The following is a 25,650-nucleotide window of genomic DNA, read 5'->3' on the forward strand; positions in this document are numbered from 1 at the left end:
AAACGCATTTAACCGTGGCTGAGAGCAATTCCTATTGCAGATTGCCCACGGCTCTGAACATCCCACCTTTGCCTGGCATGAGAAGGCTGCTTTATGAGAGCACTTGGAATGGCAAAGGGCTGTTCAGACCTGCTAAAAAAATTCAGGGGTGCTCCCACGTTTGTGCTTGCAGCCCTTCCTCTGTCCAAGCCCAAGACTCACCTGGCAATGAGTCTGAAGCAGCTGTCCCCCGACCTATCCACAGGATTCTCTGGGCACAAAGGCTGCTGAGAAAGGGGACATCAACCCACTTTCCCTCTGTGCACTCCAGCGTCACGGGCAGCCCTCACCCCATTTCCCTCTGTGTCAGCTCTGACCGACACATGGGCAAACTCCCCACCTCCGTGTGCCCCTGTAGAGAATTAAAGGTAATTACCAATTCCTACTGCCACTCAAGGAGTATATTTCACTCCTCAGCCTAACAGCTTCTGACAATGAAGGGCAATTTAAGAACCACATCAAAATACAACAGCCACACGCTCACGCTCACTCTGCTATTTAATTTCAACATTTCCACCTGTGTAAGCAAAGAGCTGGGGATGGGGGAAGGCACCATGCAGGATATGGGATTTTTCTTTTTCCTGTGAGATGTGGAAGACTTTGCATACTGAGCTGTGACCTTCCCCAAACTTGTCATTTATCTGAGCTGCATAAGGTGGCAACCATTATCCTCTTCTTGAACACGGTGAAGTTTTGATTCAGCTGTAGTGATGCAGTCACTGTGCATTACGGAAGATCTCAAGAGATTATGTGCCCTGGGCCAGCACGGGCTGGGAGTATTGCAAATCTGATACGAGGTGACATTTTCTACTCAAATACATACAGCCACAGGACATCACACACCTTCCTGCATGAATAGCAATACACACTAATGAACTAATTTCTGGGGGGAAATCGTTACTTCCCAAGTGGGTGGGGGAGGAGACCACTCTGACACTTCAACCAGAAGAGGATTCTGATTTTCTTGCAATCTTTTTGCTGTATTTTCACCTCTTCCAAACAGTGCTACTTCACATAGCTACACACAGCACCTTCAGACCAGGTCATCCAGTTGGGATAGCTGTGCAATGGATCCTACAACACACACATGAAATCACAGAGTGGCACACTGGGCTACACTATCCTCTGTGAAGGAACAACCCAGAGTACCCACATGCCCCATTGTGCTCACAGGAGATTCTCCATTATACATAAGGAAATAAATTCACTCTGAATTTATTCTGGTATTATATTCACTCCATATTGCTGGATATTCTAATGTAGTATAGCAAAGCCCTCCTTTTTATCACATATAACAGTGATATTTACAGATCATTTCACATTTCTTTTACCCTTTAAATGCCGCTGGAAGCTTGTGGTCACTCACTCGTGCTCCCAATAGTTGAAAATGCGCTCAAAAAATTTGTCTGGCAGACCAGGCAAGATGCTTGTGCTGGAAGAGTTGAAGTGACAGTTCACTGTAAAATATACACAAGCTCTGACTCAGAAACACAAAAGGCCAAGGAAAATTGCCTTTAAATTACCAGTATTGTGGACACTCTTGAGTTTCCATGGAAAAATAAACTGAAAAAGTATTTCAGAGGACCAGGTAGATCAGGGAAGCAGTAAATTAGTTTATGGAGAGAGGACATACCAGGACAAAGCTGCAGGCACAAGCACTGGATGTTAAGACAAGTGTTTTACCCACACAAGTGGTTTCTTAAACCTGTCAATAGAAACCTCTTGTCAATAGAAGCCTCTGTTAATAACCTTGAATTTTAGAGGGTTTATAATCTAGAAATCTACTCAGTCTCCTAGCAAGGCTCTGGGAAATGCAGCTGGAACACCAGTCAGGTGAAAACATCACTCACATCCCATCAGAATATTTTATCAGAGTATAATACAGTATTTAACCCTTAGGTCCTTAATCTTTGCTTTGACTTAAAAGAAGAGGGTTTGACACAGAATAGAACATTACAGAACAGACCTAGGGAAGAAAAGAGTGAGGAAAAGTGAAAGGCACTAACTACATAAAGAGATGAAATGCTGAAAAGAGACCAGTATTTCTATCATATCAACACTCCTTTCACTCAGTTGTTCTTATAAAAGAGAGAAGCAAAGTCTTGTAGGAACTAACATGTAGCAATTGTCCCACTAAGTAATTTAGAATTATATGTAATGAAACCATTTAATAGAATCTCACCTTTGTTATAGAACTAAGTATTAGTAACAAATAAAACTTAATAAAATTTTCCTGAATTTTTACATAAATATCCGTGGGATCCTACTTAATATGCCTTGGTCTTGCCCTCATAAATGAGAGGAGCATTTCAAAAAGCAAAATCTGCAACGTGATGGGTACTGACAAGCAAATAAGGATTCTGAAACAATTTTTATGTATTTTTGAATTACTGTTTGATACATATTTTCTCATGTTATTTCTTTTATATTATTTTTGAGATCTAACAACTGCTTTTAATAAGCAACTGTTATTGCAAACATATAATTATAGTAGGCCACAATCCAACAAAGCACTTAAAAGCACAGATTAAAGACACTGAAAACAATGGGATTACTTATGTGCTTAAGGTTAAGCATCTGCTGAAGGACTTGGATGGATCAAAGCCCCATTTCTATTATATCTACAGACAAAATATTATATATGTTAATTAAACGTAAAATATATGTAAATTAACTAGCACATGAAAAATAGCACTTCCCTAAATGTTTATACCCCTATACAATTTGTAATCATAGAATGTTCCAGTTAGTCAATATGAAGAATAACTGCTAATAATCAGCCATTTCATCACAAAGTGACAAATTCCTGGAACTGAACAATTACGAAATAACTTGCCATAAGAGACTTCCCTTCACAAACCATCCCCTGACTAAGAAGTTCATGTTCTGAGGCGAAAAGGAGAAAATAAAGAGAGAGAAAGCACATCTCATTTATCTTCAGTCTTCAATAATTCAAGCAAAAGCTTGATTCGTTTTCTTTTTTTTTTGAAATCAAATTAGTTTTCATAGGAAGATCTACAAGTTACTTGCAGGTAGTGCCTAATAACCTTATTTTATCAAAATTTCTTCCTTGTTTTTTTCATTGAACAACTCCTTGTTCTTGAATTAAGCATTAAATACTTGTCTTCCATTCTCTCCAGAATTACTTCGTTTAACTGTATACCATTCCTTATTCTTTTGTTCACTATTTAAAAAAACATATTGACTAAAAAAACCTTGCAAACAATTATTTCCTCTCTAAATTGCTGTTTCATGATATTGAGCATTTTCAGTAAGTACATCAATTTTAACGATACTCCATTTTGAAAAACCTAGAAAATACCTCTTGATAAAGTTGGAAATTTTCCATCATTAATTAATCATTAGCCTTAAAAAGCTCTATTTGATATATAAAGGCAAATTACCATATGAAAATTTCTCTTACCTGATGCTTTTCTATTTTATTTCAACATAATGTTGTGGCTGATCAAAAAAAAATTTTTCTAAAAATGGTTCTCCACTGGAGATCACAAATGTATTTTGTTTCTCTTTAACTTGGAAATTACAAGTGCAAGGACAAAAAAAATTTGTGAATCTAACAGAGCATCACTAAAACTTGTAGTACTTTCAATTTGTTTCCATATTCACTTTCTCTGGTCTCTCTGGTTTTTTTTTCCCTTGCCTTGAGTCTATACAGTCTATTTATTCAGTAGAAGAAACAGAATATTATTACTACCTTAATCTTCCATAAAGCAAGTACATTTTCTTCAATATTTTAATATGAAATTGTGTATGGTTTAATACTGAAATATAACCACAGGAAAAAGTGCTAATTGCCTTACTTATTTAAATTAAACATGTACTTGGAGAATTATAACAAAGAATTACACTCAATGCAAAGTTTTAAATGAAAGAAAAGCCCATAAAATGGTCTGATCACACCTTCTTTTAATCAAATTTATGCCAGCTCACTGACTTTGCTTATGACTTGACTTCAATTTTGATTTTCTCTATGCAAATAAGGATTTCGCTTGAATCCTTCAATAATGACCAACAGATAAAAAGGCAGAGAAATAATGACATACCTGAATAATCAGCTACTTCTGGAAATATTGGGTCAATTAGGCCTTGTATCAGCGTATAGAAGAATTTAACATCAAAATGGCAAGCCAAGGACGCAGCGGAAACTTCAGTGATGGGGTACGTGCATTCAAAGGAAAGCAAATTCTGGAAACTACACTGCAGTTCCCAGCTCTCCAGTGGTGACAAGAATAGATGAGCTTCTGACTTATGTCCAACTCTACACTTTTGCTCGTTCTAGTCTCTGTTTCGATGGCAATCAGGAGTTACCACACCAAACACAAAACCCAGACCTTTAAAATTTCTGAAATGAGCACCTTCCCCGCAAAAATAATTGTCACGGTAAAAAAAAGAGGAAAGCACCCAGAATTTTCACTTGCTATTTGAAATATCTTTTGGTTTCTTAATGTGTTTTTGCATTTAGAAGGACAAAGTGTCATTCAAATTAAGATTGCAGGTCAGATGGGAATCGCGCTCTCACAGCTTTACCACCAATATTCTTAATCATTTTTTTTCCAAAACAAAGCAAGACTACACTGATGGATTGTTGTGGGCATCTTTTTTCCACACATTAGAAACGAACACCAGGCAATGATGGAGGCGAGGAAAAAATTGAGGAACTGCCCGTATTCCGATTTGAAGGGATGACAGAATATCCAGTCCTCTCATAGCATTATAGAGTTAGTGCTGAAACATCTGAATGCGACTAGAGAAGTGCATCTCAACTGTTTTGTGTACCACAGATGTACTGTTTAATTAAGCCATCAAAAAAAAATGAAGGAAAATGGAAACAAGGGAATACAAAAGCGAGGCAAACTTCTTCAGCAAGTTAAAGCACTCTTAATAAGTAACAACATGACATTAGTCATTAAGAAACAAGAACTCTAAATAATGCATTCAGAACCTATAGATCTAAACTAGAAGATAACAAAGCCTCATGAATCTGTTTGTTCATTAAGTTAAAAAAAGCCAGACTTTGTGTTGCTATCATGTCAGCTGGCACCAAACTGTACGCAATTTAGTGCAACTACAAAGTGAAGCCCATAGTCTACAATGGCAGGGTTTTTGATCACGCTAATTAACAGCCATTTTGTTTAAAATAAACAGATACGACTCTAATTGCCTTTTTTACATAAGAAAGGGAAGATCTTAAAAGTGAAAGCATGCAAAAGGAAAGATCAGACAGTCGCCTTTCAGACTGATAAGCAAACTCTGTGTGAAATGAGCGCAAATGAAGTTTGAGACACTCTGGATTGACAGCAGGGAGACAGCAAAGCAAGAGGAGGAATGGCTTCCAAAGGTGGAAAGGCATGGCCACAGTTCCTTCCAGAAGGAAATGGCCTGTTTCAGATCCTTATTTTCTCTAGCCTCCCTGTCTCCTGACACCTGCCTGCAAGGAGTTTCATCCTCCGCAGGGCCAGGTCTGCACCAGCATTACATCTTGTGAAATCTTCAGAGGGCACAAGAAGGCTGGTTAGCATCTCTGCACAGAATCTGACTGGCAAGTAAAATGTCGTAGGAAATGAAGGAGAGAAACAAGAAAAAAGGGAGATCTCTGTGCCTGCACCTCACCCAGGCAGCAGAGGAGAGGCTAGACAGTGCTGCACTGCTCAGTTTGCCAACTTCAGGGACACCCAGAAAGACCATTCAGGTTCCTGAAAAGTGCTGGTAAGTAACTTGTAGGGCAAGTGCTGGGACACAATCCAGTTTTCTGGCTAACTTTACTGAGCCTGAATTGCAGCCTGGAGTTGCAGGGAAGACAAATGGTTTTGTTTTTTCATTTTTTTGCCTCTATTAGACAAATTCCATTTATTGCTTTTCAAACATCGCTTCAAAGCTGCTTTTTAAGTGCATCATAACATGTAACATTGCAGAGTAAGGCAATGCAGTAAAAATATTATTTATTTAGGTAAAAAACTTTCCTCACCTTTCTTCCCACTAATAAAATCCATGCTACCCCTCCCGAAAAAACTCATCCCAGTAGGTTTTAGAATGCCATCAAAGATCATCACCATTCAAAAATGCCTCCCTGCACTTCAAGTGTGCAACATCCCCATACACTTTTCAGTAAGAAACCCTCTGGTACAGGAACTTGCAGCATCCTTCCTCAGCAGCACAAATTCCTACGTGTAACAGCATGTTCTGACTCATCTATAAGGGCTTCCTCAGTACAGCACTTCAGAGATAAGAGCAAGGTCCTTATTTTCAGGACACCACACAGACTGCATGTTTTCAGCATATTCAAAATACCATTGAAAGTTCCTAAATCACAGTGAATTGCTCCACTTAGGCACAGCAGGCTTTTATGCCATCACGGTAATGGTACAGCAGGAGGCAGAGTTTTCGCAGGACCCGGTCAAAGATGTGACAGCAGCTCTCATTGGAATAAGGATCTGTGAAAAAAACTCATCATTTCCCATTGCATCTCATGGATGAACTTTTACTTGCTTTTCCTAGTGCCACACACCACAGTTTGTATATTTAGAACAACAAGAGAAGCCCCATTTGAAAAGAATCTGAAGACTTGCATTTAACAGAGGATTTTCTCTCGGATGAAACAGAGAGAAGGAAGACTGTAACTGGTGTTAGCCACATTAATGAACGTGCTGCTGCAAGAAATTTAGCTACAATAGTAAGAAAAGTGGCATAGAGCTGACAGTATAGATTACATCTCCTCAAACGTTCATAGTCCCTCTTCTTGCTGGGACTACAGGAGTAAGTGACTCTGGGCACTCTGGGATGCACAGGAAAGCCAAGGCAGTGAACACACAGGTCTGCAGGGTGCAGCTGACATAAAATTCCCATGAGGCACCACAGCAGCATTCACACACAAAGATTTTTCTGTTTTCAGCTGAAACTGCAAAGTCAAAATTATCCTACATGAATTTCTCAGAACTCGACTTTCCAAACCCAGTTTTAAAGGGAACATTTACAGGCAGCTTTAATGATAACAACATCAGAGAAGAACTTCATCACAAGAGCAATCTCCCTGGCCTTCAAATATTTTGTTAATATAACTCTGAACATCAGACATACTCCCTATCAAAAACAAGCATCAGTATATACTGTAGGGGAATTTCATTACTACTGAAACTGTACAATGTATTGTACTGCTGGCTGGGAATCTCGGACTGAATGACTTCAGCTTTCAGATCAGCAGCCAGAACAGACTACAGCTGGCCTAATTTGATTTAGGCGAGGTCATGTTGCTGGTTTTCAAACATTAAAACCCCACAGAGCCACAAAAGACCAAGGGTGGTGTTGCCTGAGAAAGGACAGGCAGAAAGATGCAGCAGCTTTCCAAGAAGCACAAACCAAGGTTGCCAAAATATGCCTACAAGAATTACCCTGTGGGAAATAAGACATAAAAAGGAAAGTAAGTCAGAAAACAAGGTGGATATTGGTATTATCTTACCACTAGCATCATGTCAGCAACTGTATAGGAGAGCAGTGAGTGATACGTAAATTCAGGTGGTTTATCACCTCACCATGGCCACAGTGATACTTTCAAATTCAGACCACACTTACGTGTCAACAGGTTATACACCAAATATTAAAGGCAGTAATTACTTCAGTACTATTCTTGGTAAAATCTGTCACAATTTTTGTACCAAAATATTATCCACACAAGGAAACAGTAATTTGGCTTCCTACTGGTCTGTAAAAATCCAGTCACAGCTCTTCGGTAATCCTTGTGGGTCCCTTCCAACTAAGGATACTCTATGATTCTATGATTTTTCACTTTCGAAGTAGCTAATTGACTTTTGAATCCAGAACCTATTGACTTTTCAATTTTAATTTAATTCCTCCCACCTAAATCACATGATGGGAAAAAATAAATATGTTCCTTCAAGTTAGCTCTGCAAAACCAAATAGTATTTTGTCTTACCTGAAAGGGCAATTTTAGCAAACATAACTGATATCCATAAAATAAACACAAAATAAGCACACAACCTTCCACACTCTCTCTTCTACGTGTATGTCTGTGTCCACTCTCTTCTCTTCTAGGACAGATTTTAAGGAATAACTCAACACTAAAATCAGATGTTAAACTCTAACTAACCACCAATAATAACAGCTGCATTTGTAAGAAGGCTTTCAGCAGCAATTTTACACAGCACAACGACATAAACAATTTGCCTCTAAAAATTCGACCTACTCTTGTTAACTATCCTACTTCTTCCAAATGAAACATATAAATAACCCATTGTAACAAAAAAAATTCCTCAAAATTAGGTTCTGAAAAAAAAATGTGGCAAATCTAGGTATTAAAAAAATTGAAAAAAAAATCTTATTTGAAGAATTTAGACTTGATATTTCAAGTAAGTAGTATAATTTATTATAATTCTGTGTCAGGACATCTTGTTAAAATCAAATGCATAATTTACCTTACCAAGAAGTATGGCAGTAACTGGAAATATAATCACAGAGGATCATGTAGGATATGAGTAAAACAAACTACAGGCAAACAATAAACAGTAAACAATAAACTGCAATGTGGTAGGATTTTTTTTGTATACAAAAGCTTTTCAAATAAATCTTGCCATAGCAGAAGAAACATTCCATGGTTACTTTAAAAAAAAAAAGAAGAAGAAGACAAAACATATGTTTGGAACTTTGCAGAAATTCTATATGCTGGAATTTGAAAGTTCTAGAGAGTATCACTGAATTTTTCATATTTAATGTTTTCCATTGGAAAAACCTTTCAGTTTAGTGTTCATCCAAATCCAAAAGTAGTAAATCATGTTTTCATTGCAATACCTAAATAAATAAGAGGATTTTATTGAATGCAGAACAGTAAATGTGATTTTATGAAGTTACATTCACTACAGTGTTATCTCTGTCAGGTTTGACATCGTGACTGGAGAGACTGTGCCTATTTCTGTAATGGCCATTTTCATACTGTGCTTGAATAAATCCATCTGGTTGACACACCAATCATAGTAAAGTATCAAAAAGTGGAATAAAACTAAATTAGTGCACTGATTTCTGTCATGAGAAAAACCTTTTTTCATACCAGCACTACGGCTGGATACTTATTGAGCCATGATATGTAAATGGTTAGTGCAGAGAGTCAAGTGAAGGAAGGACATCCCCCCTCTATCCAGCTCACATATCCTGTGTTCTGTACTCATAATGAGAAAATACCTGAGTAATACTATGGCATCAGGCCAAGTTATGCACTGTTACTAGTTAGAGTACAGCTCTGTCCAGATTAAAAAAAAAAACAAAACAAAAAAGCCAAGTCATCACTGCTGGACTGTGTCAGTAACTCACGGTGGTATCACACATGGATCCAGCGAAAGGGGACCTTTCCATGGCTCTGATTATCTTCTTAACACAAATACTGCAGGACTGCACTGCCACTTGTGTTAGTGGAAGTTTACATTATCCTACTGGTGGTATTTGCTTATCATAAACATGTTTTCTTCAGTTACACCACTCAGGCTCTATTTTCCACTGAACATGAGTTTTTGGCATAGGACAAAAGAAAAGCAGCAGTGAGCTTCAAGTGTACATACCAAACTCTCTCATGACAACAGTGGCAGGATCAGCAACAGAAGCAGCAGGTTTCATTTGCAAACCAAGACAGTCAGATAAGCCAGTTATGGAAGAGGGAATTTCACTGTAAATCATTTACTGAAGTCATATTTCAGCTCACAACTATTGCTTAGTGAGCAGGGGGTTTTTTTGTTTGTTTTTTTAGAAGGAATAATTCAAAAGTCAGTCTTTAAAGATGAAGATGCTATCTCACGCTGGGGAGCAGTGTCCTGTCAAAACCTCACCAAAGCTCACATACATGTAAAGAAAAGGGAAAACACATTCCATTCCTGACAGCTGGATTCAGAAAGTGTATGGCTGAATCTCCATAGTTTAAAATAAGTTTAATCACTAGCAATTTCTCTTTCCCTTTAGTGTTCATAATTCCTAGTAAGACACTAACCAGATTCCCCTCCAGTATTTCCTCTGCATTGAGCCTGCTACAAAATGCAGCACTGCAGCCACTTGTGCGCAGTGTCCTTTCCACTTTACAGTTCTCTCCAGCAGCCTGAATTACTCAAATACATACCTTGATTGGCCTCCTGCTTTTCTGGGCAGCTCCTAGTAAGTCCAGTATGGAATTTTTGCTCTCGTTACTCAGACAAGTGGAAAAAAAAAAAATATGGAAACAGAATTTCTCCTGTAAGCCATTCTTTTCTGAAGGAAAACAGGGACAAAAAAAAAAAAGAAATCAAAGAGCATAGTCAAGGAAGATACATTCCTTTTGTCAGGAATATATCTTTGGGGCCTCTTCTAGGTGGTTGGGCGTCACAGGTGGCTTCAGCAGATACTTTGGAAGCAAAACTATTTATTGTGAAGAGTAACAGATTTAGCTTTGGGTTTTGGGTTGTTTTTTTCTTTTTTAATCTTTTCTTAAATGAAGAATACTTATCCCTCTTACTCATATCATTTGGATTAGAATGCCTAAACATTTTGGCACTTCAGATATTCTTCATATGGTTTCAAAAAAGTTAAACATGAACGTGTGAGAACATTCGTAGCCTTAGACCACACCTTCAAGCTACAGAATTAGCTTCAGTGGATTTGCAGGATCTCTGCCTCTCACAAAATAACGTCAGTAACACTACAAATACCAAAATAATACGTGTCTCAGTCACTGTGTTTATATATACACACACATTCATAGATATGCACTCACATACATGTATATACTGCATACACACAGGTTTCTTCCATGAGATGTTCACAAACTTCAGAAGCTGATTTGCATTTTAAAGATTTATTAAAATAGGCTTAATCACTGTGATCTAGAGCTCACCTGAGTAGCACTTAAATAGGCGAATTGAAAATTCGTTCTTAAAGCACTTCAGCACAACCTCAAAGGTCTCAGGAAAGATTCTTCTACAGGTCTCAAACTCTCCCTTTCAAAAGAACCTGAGCATGTAATACAGGCAGACTTTGCAGCACGTAAAGTCCCTTATTAGCACAAATGTTAATTTTGTTTCCATACTTCCAGGGTAATAAAAAAGGTGGATGCATTTTGATGACATGCCACATAAGCATGAGAAATGTCTTTTTAATGCGATTCTGGTCACACAGAAACACTTCTTACACAAAACAGTGAAACTGTACATACTCCTTTTTCTCCGGCTCTCATCCCATCCTTACATTAAAAAGATTTAATATTTAGCCTAACTAAAATAAAGATTAGAATTACATATTCATGTTCCAGGCTGCAGAATTTTCATAGTGTCTCATCACTAAAAATGCAGCCATTTCTACAGAGGAATCCAGGAGCTGATCAACAGCACACAACACTGTTACAGCACAGTTCACAGCAAGAAATTAACACATTACATATAATTAAAAAAAATTACCAACTGACTGAAGAGACTTTATGCCCTCATCTCTAAAAAATACAAGAGGCTTTAAAGTAAGTATCCTGAGGAAGATAGAACATAGCCTGCTTTATCATACATGGCTCTATGCCAGCAATTCTTCATGACCCCTGTTTAGACTCCAACAGCGTTTACTCAAACCTAAAAATTCTGGTCCACGTTCTGCCCTTGAATGTGAACATGCAGCTCCCAGGGATGTCAATGGCAGCTCTGTCTGTACAGCTGAGGGCAGAATTCAACCATGTTATCATCACCAGAGAGATGAAGTCAGCTCTTCTGAAACTCAGCGAGACTTGAAACCACCCAAGAAAGTGTTCATCCCCAGAAAGAGAGAGAGAGGCTTCTCTACAAAGAGCACAAAACTCATGTTTTAGTCATTTTAGTGGTGCTTCTGTAAGAGAGAAAATCGAAGTGAAGGTGCTCCACTCACACGGTTCTCATTCAGAAAGTATAATATGCAGTGCTGGGCCTTACATAGGAACACATATGTATGTATGCATGGCTGTATTTTCTTGAGTGGCAGAGGTGGTACTGCAGATGTAGCCAAAGTCTCAGCTCTGGAATTACTAACACCAGACCCTGTACACTTGCAAGCACCAGTGACTGTAGACAATAATAAAATGTGTGGTTTGTAAAAAGCAGCTTTTTCCTCTTCTCATTTAATATATTAATTAAGAGCTAAAGAGCTTTCTTCTGACTTCTCTTTCTCACTGTATTCATTTATTCTTTTATTTCCTGTATTTTATTTTTTTTTTTTGGATGTAACCTCTCATCACTCACCCAAGGACAAACAAAAAAACTGCAAGGGCAAATTAGGTACAGAAAACAGATGCTGTGATATCCTCATGTGAGGGTATTTTAGCCCACAGGAGGCAGGAATGTTAAGCTTTATGTGGTGAAGACAAGATGCACATCTGGTTCCGTCCTTATGCTCCCTGATCACCAGCCCAAAGCTCCCACCTTCGAAGCACGGGGCCACAGTCTCTCCCTCTCCAGGAAGCCACGAACAGCTCTGCCTGTGAACCTGGAAGAGAGGCAACAGGCAGGAGGCCATGGCACTGCACTGAAGCCAGGAATGGGGTCCCCTAGGAAAGCCCCACCTTCCCCATCACAGACCTCCACGGCCGGGGCTTTGCCCTGTTAGCACACCCCTGGCTTGAGGCTGGCCAGGGCGTGTATGGCACATGTGGCATGTGTCTGCCCAGTGACCTCATGTGACAACTGCTACCCTGCAAAGCCACCTTTCTCCTGCCTAGAGTGGTGCTGCTGCAGGGGGACGCTTTGGCATTTTTTCCAGTACTGTTAAGCTGAGATATTTGGAGAGTACGGCATCAGACGCTCACAGGTACTACTAAATACTGCTGCGGCTTGTAAAAGCTGTGTAAGTCTAGGACCACCATGTTACTTCTCTTAAAACAAACCACAGGTCACCATATGACAGCATATGATAAGTTACTGAATGGCACTGGGGCTTCACTCAAGTCTGTGGAATCAATATGATTTTAATATGATATAAGCTGGCTATGGGTTTGGGCTTTTTTACTTCAGTTACTAAAAAATTATGCTGAAGTTGATGATAACTGATGCTAATATACTCTACTTAGAATTGATGAAGTAGTAGCCTGTTGTCTGTATTAACACAACAATAGAGAAACAACACCCCTTTGGAGCACACTGCAAGTTTTGAGTGAATTTTAAAGGTTTTCCACTTACATCAAGTAATCAGTTTATTTATTTCTGTCCGCAGCTTCTTGGAAGGGCACCATTTTCGATGGAGAACTATTAGAAGGCATGTTCTTGGTCTCCAGCATCAGTGATGCATTTCTCTGATGTGTAATCCCCACTGCAAAGTTCTAGTAGCTCAACAATGAAGTTTAGATAACTGCAAAACCTGACACTGGGCTAAGAGTTTTTGGTGCTCAATATGCATATTTAAAACTGGGTTCACTGAGGTGTCCTCACAGGTAATTAAACAAGACACAGATTTTCAGGTCCTCTCTATTCCTAACAGCTCCCAATGAGCACATCTCCCTGCCTACTTGGGATGCTGAAATCTCCACCTTCACTGCAGCTGCCAGATTTGTTCCAAACAGGCCAAGCCTAAGAACTGCAAGTACCAGACAAGGACAGCTGAACACTTTCAATCTGTAACGGAGTTAGCACACACTGGCAAGATTCATATCTCATCAGCATATAAAAATTGTACCAATTTACCTGTACTGACATAGTTAAAGCTACATAGATCCATTCTACTATGACCGCTCCTGTATTGCTCCCTTCCACAGAAGTACACACACGGTTTTCTTCACATAATATTCTTCAAACCAGCATAATTTCTGCAAGCTCTAGATGCGTAACCCTCCACAGGGCTACAGGTAAAGCGTCCCCAGTCCATGATGAGGGCACTCTCCTCAAGACTTGTGTCACCTAACCCCACCAGTGGGATGTCACATCCCCATCCAGAAGGGTGATACAGTAACAATTGTACACGTGCTCTCATCATGTCAGAGAATAAGGTTGTTACATAGGGAAAGGAGTCAGGGAAGTTGTACCTGGGGCCATCCCAGTGCCTTCCCCTCTAGTTCTTCTTTTAAAAGAGGTAGTTTCTCTTCCGTTCCTTAATGACATCTTTTTTTTGGATTTAACATCAGCAGTGATCTCCTGCCATGCCCCTCTAGTTATTTCTTGAAACAGGGACACACGTTTCCAGTAAGGGCAAAGCAAGAGGCACGTGTGAGCCCAGAGAGGACCCCGTCCACTTCCCATTTCGGTGCAGATTCTGCAAAGCTATTCTGGGACTGCCAGAGCTGTGCAGCAGAAAAGCATCAAACATGCAGGGGAATCCCCTGTCACTTTTATTATTCTGGCAAAAAGTAATGATGATGTGTCTTCTTAGACACGGTACTGGGCAGGAGGGTGTTCTTTATTTTAAGTACAGGCAGGAAATGAGTAATAGATTTCCTCTGCAACCAAACTGGGGCTTGAGGCTGGTTGGTTGAGCGAGCTTTAGCCTCTCGATATTTCAGCTTTGTGCTAAATGGGGAACAGCAAAAATCCTTATTAGTTTCATCGGTTTTGGGCATTTCAAGTTCAAAAATATTAACTACCTGTGAGCCTCATCCTGTAGCCCTGTAAGGAACAGTCTGATCTCATCAGCTGGGATATTGAGGCAAAGAGAGGTCTACAGAGACACATGGAGAGGATGGGAAGCCACTGTTCCCCCACGCAGCACTAACTCATTTTCCATGTCATTTCCCACTACTATTAAAATGAGCTCTGTTGCCCCTCTGTTCTGGTAGAAATTATAGGATTGCTCTTATATCTATAAAAGATATAGATATAGATATAGATATATACACAAAAAGTAATCTCATCATATATGTATATATATATATGTGAAATAATCAGGTATATCATATATATATATGTGTGTGTGTATATATATATATGTGTGTATATATATATATATATCTTTGTGCAGAACAGGTCCAAATGCCCTTTCAATAAAATCCCCACACAGCCACCTGTGCCTTTGTTTACACTTGGCCTCCTCCTACCATTACTCCCACTGATAAAGCTACACAACTGTTAATAAAGTTCTAGTGGGGGAAGATGTTTTTGCAGGCAAAACAGTTGTTAGCTCACAGCACCAGCTCATCTTTAAGACTTCTTTTTACCTGTATGAGAGCAGCCCATTTTCTGTCTGTGTTCAATCTTCCTGCAATATTGACAGTGATGGCCTTTTGCCTAGCAGGGCTGAAGAGACACACCAGTCAACTTCTCCATGTAGAAAATCAAGCAAAAGGAAAGAATTAAAAATAAAGAAGCCATCAATGAAAACAGACTGCACAACTTAATAATTAACACACTAGGGAGAATCAGATGGACAGGAGAGGGAATTTGCAAACCAATCTGAAACAAAAAGGAAGTCATTTCCATTTTAGAGGAATTTGAAATGTTTACTGAACTAGTATCTTAATTTCGCTTGAGCAGTGACTGCTTAAAATGTATTAAAATTCTACAGTAGAGCAACAGTTAGTTTTGACAGTATGGATTCTCCCTGAGATGACAGTCTCCATACGCTGAAGGGTCACTTTGAAGGCTGTGCAGTTCCTGCCCTACACTTTTGTCTTTTTGTTGTCCTCACTACTTATTTCCATGCTGTTGTTGACCATACCACACTTACGCTTCAGGTAATGACATTAAGTAGTACTCCTGTCATGTTATTTATTTCCAATTTTGCCACTTTAAAAAAAAAAGAAAAAAAGAAACTTTTCTCCAGAAGTTATGCAAAATACAGAACTTGGGAAACATATTAGGTTGATTAATATTTTGATTGACTTCCTCTCAGAAGAGCAGTCTCACTTTCGAACCTTTATAGTCAAGGTGGCAGTTCCACTTTCTACCCTCATTCTGTTTTATTCTTCTCTGTTTGCACAAGCAAATTTGGTCCGTGGGGACTGGATTTGTCCCATTTTCTTCAGAAGGTCAACTCATGCTAGGGAACAGAGCTACAGTGTTTGCACTGGATATTCTTTCCTGTCACTGACATCCCTTTCCATGAACTCAAAATTTTAACAAATTTCCCGTATTTCTACTAAACAAGTATCACCAGCTTTGAAATTCTTCCCATCACCAAGAAACCCCCTGAAGCCTCTCAATGAACCTAAATGTCCTGTTGCCCTGTAAGCTTCCAACTCAACCTCTTGCTGCTGCTATCTCCAATCCCTGGTTTGCTCCCGGTACACCAAACGACACAGTGAACCTCTGCAGGTCAGGGGAGATTATGGGCTCCACCCACCCTTGCTGTTTTCCATACAGTACTTTTGGTTCCCAACTTTTGTAGCCACTTTAGAAAGCAAAAGTGAAGAGCAATTACTTAAAGTACTCAGTCTCTTTAAAGAAGGTACTCAATGCTTTAAATAAGAATATGTGGGCATGGATGCTGTCTCCCATTCCCAGCAACACAGACCATGAGCACAGCCACGGTGCCACCCGCACCAAAGCAGTTACATGGCTTCTGGTGGCAAAAGGCACAAGAGGGAGACAAGACAACCAAGAGCAAGGGCACATCTTCCTCCAGGTGTTCCTTGCTATCCCTGCTGGGTTTTACACACTCAGCCACTCAGATGTTCTTCCACTGGCCATGTTCTATCTTGTGGCAGTTTTCTTCAGTTTTGACTTCGGTTTTGCTCTAGGTTGGTTCAGAGGTGGAGCTGCCAACCTGCCATCTCCTACAGTACTTCAAAGAGATACCCTCTCCCCAAGATGATGAACAAAAGCAGACATCTCTTATTTTCTGCATTTTTATCTATAAATCAAATTTATAAATGTTTTTATCATACTTGCACCCAGGGTTTCTTAATTTCTTACTCCTAAAGAGTAAGAATTATTTCTAATATGCAAAATTAAGCTCTGCTTCAAACTTCCACAAACTTTTCATAAAACAAAATTAATACTGTCTTTGCTTCAGTTATCATCATTACCATCTAAATTGATGGTTTAAATTAACTCCGTAGCGACCTATAGGAAAAACAGGAATTTCAGATTTTGAAGTTAAACAACAGAGACAGAAAGCTGAACCTAATGAAGACATTCAAGTGCAAAAATAATATGTGCCATACAAAAAAACCAATCTCTAAAAACAAGAACTCATGATGCGGAGACTGTGTCAGGTTCACAACCATTTATGTGCTTTGTACTGTCCAAGCAAGAACAGAAGCATAGAATAACCTGTGAAATATCTGACACAACTCCCAATTTCACTTAGTGACAAAATACCCGATGACATCACCAACGTGTCATTATAAAACGACAGACCAACATTGCAGCACTGACCTAATGTAGCAGTGGGGTTCTGGTAAGAGCATTGAAATGGTGTTCCCTGCACAGGTAGCTCCATTGTGGCCTCCCTGTAGCTTAAATGTAGTTAGACCGTGGACATACTAATCAATAACCACCTCCTTCTCTGTATACACCATGGTGGAGAAAGAGAGAGGGATTGTGGAAGGGAGTAAGAGCAAGAATCATTTTAATTTTCCCTCTTATTTTTTCTTGTAACAAAAATTTGCATAACCTTGTCTCTACTTCAAAGAGCTCATTTGAAAATCCACATCTAAAACCCATCTAAAAAGAAAGTTAGAAATCACCAGTGAAGCAGAAATCCTTAGTTTCACCACCATGTTGGTGTCATTTCCCTGTTTGTACTGCTGACCCTGGTCTTTTCTTTTTTTCTCCTTCCCCCTTCTCACACCATGAGTGCTTGACTGAGGCTTCTAGTCAAACATATCCTCCAGGCTCCCAGTGTTGTTCTATAAAAGGATGAACAATCAAAAGAGAGAGATCAGCAAAACCCGCCTCAGGGGTTTCTGGGAGAGCCAGTAACAGGAGTACCTCATTTTAACTGATTAACTTTGAGTAAAATTAAAAAACAATAAAGTAAGATTGAGGAATTGACAGAAGGACTTCTCAGTTTTCAGTAGTCTTGTCTACTAAATAAACACAAGCCAGGCTCCTTAAGGTGGGAACCAGGCACACACAGTTGCAATGTCTGAAGAAAAATCACTCAAAAAAACCTTTTAAGGGTGAACTCCCTCCTGGGGCTTAAGACCAGCATAAAAAAGCACACCCAACCTCTGTGATTTCTTACCACAAGTCTAGCAAGATTGAGCCTTTTTCTTGAGTCCTTGGATTCTGGAGCCACCTGATGGAATAGGAATATCAGTTTCCATGAAAAGAAAATAATTGCCAATGGCCTGTAAGTGTTTGCAGGACTACGCCTGTGACATTCACATGAAATTTAAGGAATACAGATCTCAAGCTGCCCCTTTATAAGTACAATGACCTGAAAGTTTAGGTATCACTAAGATTCTGGTTTTCAGAAGTACTTTCTTAAGTTCTGTTAACTTTTACATTGTTCTATTTTCCTTTTTTCTCTGGTTAACTACAAAATTGTAAGCAGCCAGAAACATCCGTAATTCCTAAAAATAGCCATCCTATCCTCCTTTCCAAATTTAGAAATACATGGCATTTCTCAGGAAAATGGAGAAATAAAGCATTCAATAAAGGTGGAGTGTCCTATTTTTGCCTTTTTAGACAGCTTTTTTTTTTCCTCTCACTCCCCTTTTCATTTTCATATCCCTAATCCTTATTTCCTCACTCCTATTTTTACTCTGGGGAGTAGCTATCACCATTACTCATATTGTCCAACTCTTTCCAGTTTTCCTTCATTTTCAGTTCATTCATCCCTTGCATCCTTCCACTTCAAGCTCCTTCTCTCCAGCTCAGCTTTTCCCTAATAAAACTGCCTCAGAGCAGCACACTTCTCCAGCTCTATTTAAGTCCCACTTCAATGATCATAAAAGGGCATAAACATATAGCTGGGAAAAAAGACTGTTACAGCTGATTTAAAAAAAAAATCGGATGACTAATTTATGTATAAAATAAGGTCAGACTCAGTTGGCAGTCTGATGTAAAAGAAGAAACAAACATTTCTGGAGATGCAGAAGAGCTATTTCTACTTAAAGTATTTAAATTTTTCATTTCCAGAGGCTTTGCTTAAATATTCTTTACTTAAGCACGCCCTCAGTGAGGTTCCAAAGTATTTACGATCCTAAACTCAAAAGAAAGCTTTCATTTTTGGTTCTGTAAAATGACTTCTGTTTAGCTGAAACAAAAGGTCTTCCCCTCATCCAAAAAAACCCAACCCTTCTCCAAAATGTTTTTATTTGATGTGAAATAACTGTAATCTTCAAACCAATCAGCAAATTGAAAAATCTACTTTTGTGTAAAGTGTTCTGGATCCCTTTAGGATGAAGAGCACTGTATCAGCCCTAGAAATAATTAACCAACATTTAAGGAATGTCAAATGAGCTTCTGCATTATGCATTAGATCTTCCTACCTTCCAAACACTAATAATGTTAAGGGAACTGTGTCTGTGTGACTCCAATGGATGACAAATCCTTTTTCTAAATATTTCCTTGTTGCTGTGCCATTTCTTGATCTACTATCTTCCCACCACCAACACCCTCTCCCTTCTTCCAGGCGTTTACTGCTTGTGTGACAGTGACATCTTTTCCATCATTCCCTTGACAAAAGTTTACCCAGCTCTCTGGAAGCATCTCATAATGCCTACTTCCTTTCTCCACTGTTTTAGGGAAGCCACAGCGCTGCTTGGAGGAGAGCTGGTGCATCCCTACTCATCATTTTCCTCCTCTCCTCCCTCACCAGCACACCACACACTTCCCTTTCTTCCACCACATTGCCTGAGTGTGGAGCTGAGATCGGCAGCTGGCCAAGCCATGGCTTGAACATCCCCAGCAGAAACCCTGGTGTTTCCACACATACAACCAGTGATGCACTTCCAGGTCCTCCAACGAGTTTGTGCTTTGGCAGCAAGCTACATAACAACTCAGCCTGGAAACCTTCACTGGAATAAAAATGAGCACGGAGAGGAGTGATAGCCCTTCACTTCCCCAGGCAGAAGTCAACATGCCCAAGTCCACACCTCCTGCCTTCACTGATGTAAACTGAAATAATTTCACCTTTAATTTTCAGCCTCATTTCTGACTTTACATGCTAACAAAGCTCAGTCAAACAAATATACTCACCAGCACCCGGCTCTGTTTGTCCCTGACTCCCTCTCCTCTGCTCTTGCAGCAGATGTGTCTGGTGAGGCTTGTTAACTATCCCCTCCTTCCCTCACAGATACCCTCCATCCAGCCCACTTTGAGCAGATGAGCACAAAATGCTGTCCCTGAACAGAAGGAAATTTACTGTATAGCCAGTAATTATCAGTGAATATTACCAATCCCACAGAGGGCAAGGAAATCTCTGTTACAAAATCAAAGTATGCAAGCGCAGTCCTTTGTGTAAAAGGGAGAGGGAAAGGTAACATTTCTAATTGAAAATTAAAGCAAGAAACACGATACTATTTATTGTGTTAACATACCATTTGTCTTCTGGGCAAGTTACTAAAGGTCATTTGTTCTTCATGGCAAGTGTTGAAAATAGTTTATGTTGTGGGTCTAACTTAAAGGAACAATGTCAAAACCCTCAGGCCCAAAATGACCTTTTTATGCCAACACAGAGATCTAAATCTCTTACTGAGGATAGTGGTGATGTTTGCATTTCACTCTCTCCCCCTCCCTTCTCCTTCTAACCTCCCCTTCCTTTCACATGAAATACCTCACCACAGAAGACAGCACAGACTGCAAAGTTAACATGCCCACTCCACACCTCGAGCTGCTCATCCCTTGCTCTGCCCATCCTGCCAGACACCCAAGACAAGCTGCTTGCTGATGTGCCTGGTTCCCAAACCGCCCTCCAACCAAGTGAGAGGCAGTGAATTTGTGAGAGGGAGAAAAGGGAGGGGAAGGTATCCGACCTATCCTCGCCTCCTGGAAGAAAAGGAGCTGCCAAGTGCTCTAGAAGGTAGGACATGGTGACATGGTCAGCTCCTCTTTCAAAACCCTGTGATGATGCCGTTTTCCTGCCTAAACAGAGCCTCTCGGGGTCACCTCTAGCTGCTTCTCTCAGAAGGGCCTGGCTGAACCAGAGGAAGGATCAGGACTGCTAAGGTGCTGCTGGTGGAATAATAAAATACACCCATGTATGACAGACACAGAGAGACACAGACACATGTACAGAGGGATTTGAATATGAAGGCTCTGAATGGTTGCAGACTGGCAAAACACCTGGAGCCTCACGTGAGTAATGTAAAAAACCAGCCCATCTTTACTAGTGCACAGATGCTCTCCCTGAAGTGTTAGTTGTAAGATCAATGTGGTGGCCTCGTCCTCCTCCTCCGTGTTGTCACGTTATCCTCAGCTCTAATCTGAGCATATTGTGAGCACCTGCAGATGTGGGACACAAAGAGACACTAAGCAGCACTTCAGAAGAAGGAACTTGGATACCGGGGAACTGTAAACACCTTTTCACTTCCAAGGAGACAATCCTGCTGCACTGGGTGGGCTCCACCGCTGCTGCCTGCATTGCTGCCACTCTCTTCTGTGGGTGAAGAGAGATTTCCTGTCTCCACAGCCGTCATTCCCACGCTTCTGAGCCACACCTGGGACTTCTGACGTACGATACATCACATACATGAGACATATGAGAGTACAGGCAACATGTCATGTTCGCCTACCCCACACATCCCCCACAGGGCTCCATCTAGAAGATACGTCTTTTCCAGGCTGAATCCCGCAAGGTGAACACCTCCCGTGAACTAACGCTCAGCAGGCTTAGCATAACCTTTCAGAAGGCACTCAGCACTTTGCAGGATTTAAATGCAAAAGCCTCAAAAAGGCAAAGCTCATTTTCCTGAATTCCCAGCTCTGGCTGCCATTTGTGACAGACTTCACACATTTATGTGCTGCCCTGTCACATTTGGGTGGCAAAAAAATGGCAAAGTATAGATGCCGTGACAAGTAGATGAGACATGTTTTTCCTCTTTAGTGTTCTTAGGCTCAGATTTCCCTTCAACACATAGAGGAAGAGAAAAAACCCTTGGGGCAGACAGAAACAGTTTAAGAGTTTAGTTACTCAGTAATTGTGAAAAGGATTTTAAAAAAATTAAAAATTAAAACATTATGAAATATAGAGCAGTGTTGGCCTTTCTGAAATTCCAAGTGGAGATTTTTGTATGTGTAGACTAATGCAATAAATAAAAATATGCACAGGCATATCTTCTAATACATATTTTTATACACAGATCTTATGAGTGAATTTCTGTATTAGACACATGAACTACATTTATGAGTTTCCTGGACACCCTTTTTCTTTTTCAGTTGGTTGGTAAGACTTGTAGAGGAAAACATAGTAACAATTCAGACAAGACTGTAGTTCTTGTTAATGGTTCCAGCCAAATCCAATATTTATTTTCATTATTATAAGGATCTGAGAGAAACCAGTCACCTGGCTACCTAATAGGTTCTCTTTGAAGGTGTATTTAATGCTAGCCATACACTTTAAAAAACAAAAAAATGGGTTCTATGGTTAAGAGTGTGAGATTTAAGCAGGATAACATATCTGCATCTAGTTCCTAAATAGCTGTGATTCTTGATTTTGCACTTGACTGTGGGCATTAATGTTACAAGGGAAATACGCAGCTCACAGATGGAAAAATCGCCCTGTGAAGCATCTACAAGAACAGTCACCATCAGACTTCTCAGGGTTCATTGACTGGCTCACAAGTGTATGAAATATTGCCCCGTAAAATACAAATAAATAAACAGACCTACAATTAGATTTAACCACACTGTTTGTTTCCTTTTTTGCACTGAGTATATGCACTTTATTAGTCAAAAGCAAGTATTGACACACAACAAGATTTAAAGTCAGAGTTATCACTTGGGTGGTATCCCCTTGACTCAGACATGTCACAGAGTTTTCTTTAATAGGCAAATTACAGACTTTAGTAAATTCTGTCCTCCACAGCTGTAGTTAACACCAAGTATCTAAGAGTAACTCTGACCTTAATCAAGCTGCAATATGAAAATTTTATTTCACCTTAATCTCCTGTGTGTGTTTCAAAGCAGAACGTCCAAGTCAAATCCAAGGACTGAAAATGGGTTATTTTGAATTGTGAGATATTAAATATTCTAGCTGAAATCCTGGCTCCTTTGAATTCCTCAGCAAATATCCCATTCGCTTCAATACTGCCAAGATTTTTACCATGGAGAATAGCCTGGAATTCAGTTTGTAAAGGTGAAGCAATAAAGAGTCTGAATCAACTCCCACTGAAGCCCATGGACAGAGTCCTATTCATAGCAATGGAGTGGATCAGACTCTAAGTCTGCCTTGGCAGAGCCAGGAGCCATACCCTCACAGATAGTGAAAGAATTGTTGTAAATGCCAGACAGAATTAGGAAGTACAAGAACACCCAGTACTTTATGCGGCGTTTTACAAGAAGTTCAAAGCTCTAAACTGGACAGAAAGTTAAACAAATTGCAATTAGATTAAGAATAAGTCATCTCAATGTATTAAAAACCCAAGGTAAGTTTTCCTGTAATGCTTGAAGTAGGCAGAGCAGAATAACAATTTACTTAAACGTAAAAGTAAACCTGTAAGAGAGAGAGAGACAAAGATACAAAACAGAATAATCTCAGGGGAGGGGGAGGGAATAAAACCATAAATTAAAACAGTAACTCTAGCCTTCAGTGATGGCTCTACAATTTCAACTATGGCTTTGGCTTCTATGTCCATTGCAGTGAATCATGTTGTATTGAAAGATTAAAAAATGCTCATGAATGGATTAGGAAGAACAATACACAATTGACATTGTCATAAAGAATGTTTACAACACAGAATTAGGTTTCCAACCTTGGCCTATTAATTCAACTAAAACACAGAAAAAGCTATCAGGAATATCTCACACTGACTGGCTTTACTTGCAATGGTTTCCCTGAGGCAAGGTAGACTCTGCTGCTGTGTTACTTTGTGGGACCTGGTAGGAAACTGGTAGGATACTGGTAGGACTGCCCTGAAACCTAACCAAGCAAGTGGCCATATGCTCGGAATTTGTTTAATCTTCTTTATCCTACTCTCTGTAACAAGCTAATTGCTTTGAAACAATGCATTATAGACAGCAACAGATACAGTATGATTGCGTGTGATAGCAATGAAAAGAAAGGAAAAAAGACATGGAAGGAGAATGGATTGAGGAAAGGCAGAGGGGCAAAACACTATGAGAACCAAGTTTATCATTTGTATCTGATTAGGAAACACGACCCCTATGAAGATCTAACATGTATGTGCAAAGAACACTTCTTCCAGAACATGCTGTAAACAGCAAGTAAACACTTCCAGCTGGGATCAGTTTGCCAGTTAAAGACCACAGAGGGACCATAAACTCAAAGCAGCCTGCAGGACAGGGAAAGCAGAAATCCCACTCACTTTGTCTGCACTGAACAGCAGCATGATACACGCAGAGCCCTCTGCAGAAAGAGTGGTGAAAGGCGATCCCACCCCATGTCCAGGCAGAGCAAAGATGCAGTACAAGAGAATTTTTTATGGCTAGAGGTGTAGGTAGGGATTAGACTGTCAGTCCTCATATAAGCTTGGGAACTATTCATAGAATCACAGAATATCTCAAGTTGGAAGGGACAGTAAGGGTCACTGAGTCCAACTCCATGCTCCTTGCAGGAGTACCTTACACTAAACCATCTGACTGAAAGTGTCATGCAGACAATCCTTGGACTCTGGCAGACTAACTACCATGACCACTTCCCTGGAGAGCCTGTTCCATGGACCAACTCCCTCTAAGTAAAGAGCCTTTTTCTAATACCCAGTTTGAACTTCTCCGTGCATATTGTAACAAAAGAGGAGAGTGTGAATATAATCACAAAATCAAAGAATGGTCTGGGTTGGAAGGGACCTTAAAGATCATGTAGTTCCAACCCCTCCTCAACAGGCAGGGACACCTGCCACTAGACCAAGTTGCTCAGGGCTCCATCCAGCTTGGCCTTGAACACTTGCAGGGATGGGGCATCCACAGCTTCTCTGGGCAACCTGTGCCACTGCCTCAGAGTGATGAGGAAAGCATTTCTCACAAGAAAGAATTTTTTCCTAATATTTAGTCTAAACCTACTCTCGTTCAGTTTGAAGCCATTCCTCACTGTCCTGTCACTTCAGGCCCTTGTAAATAGTCTCTCTTGATCTTTTTTGTAGGCTTTTTTCAGGCACTGGAAGGTCGCAAATAATCTAGAGGCTTATTTTATTGTTCCACCCTTTTTGCTGGAAGCCTGGTTTCCAGTTTCATAACCAAGAACGTTACCCACTGCTCCTTCAGATTAAAAGGACACGTTCTTCCCGTTAAGCTCATCCAACATTTAAAAGCAAGTGTTGATCAACCTGATAATTTGGATACTTTCACTCTCCTTAAAGGAATGAAGTGCATACAGAAGCAGCACTGCAGCCAAAACTTTTGAGAGCCTGAAGCACACACAACTAGTGTAGAATCCCAGGAACGCAACCCCTCAGCTCAGAAATTCAAACAAATGTCCATCACTGTCACGTGCCAGGACATATATAAAAGTCTCCTCTGACAGCAGCCCTGGTTATGGCAAGGGACAACTTTGTACCTTGTTGACTCCCGAGGGGAAGAAGGACACAAGCCCAGTTTCCCATGAAAGAGATGATAGTACACACTG

General features: G+C 40.0%; 1 protein-coding gene across 1 annotated transcript in view; it reads right to left on the reverse strand.

The window, feature by feature from the left end:
• The window catches only part of SOX5 (SRY-box 5), a 641,934-nt gene that overhangs the window by 580,504 nt on the left and 35,780 nt on the right, over positions 1-25,650 (reverse strand). The window lies entirely within an intron of this gene.

This window comes from Neopelma chrysocephalum, unplaced genomic scaffold (genome assembly GCF_003984885.1).
Source record: "Neopelma chrysocephalum unplaced genomic scaffold, ASM398488v2 Primary Assembly neopelma1_59, whole genome shotgun sequence".
Taxonomy (NCBI): domain Eukaryota; kingdom Metazoa; phylum Chordata; class Aves; order Passeriformes; family Pipridae; genus Neopelma; species Neopelma chrysocephalum.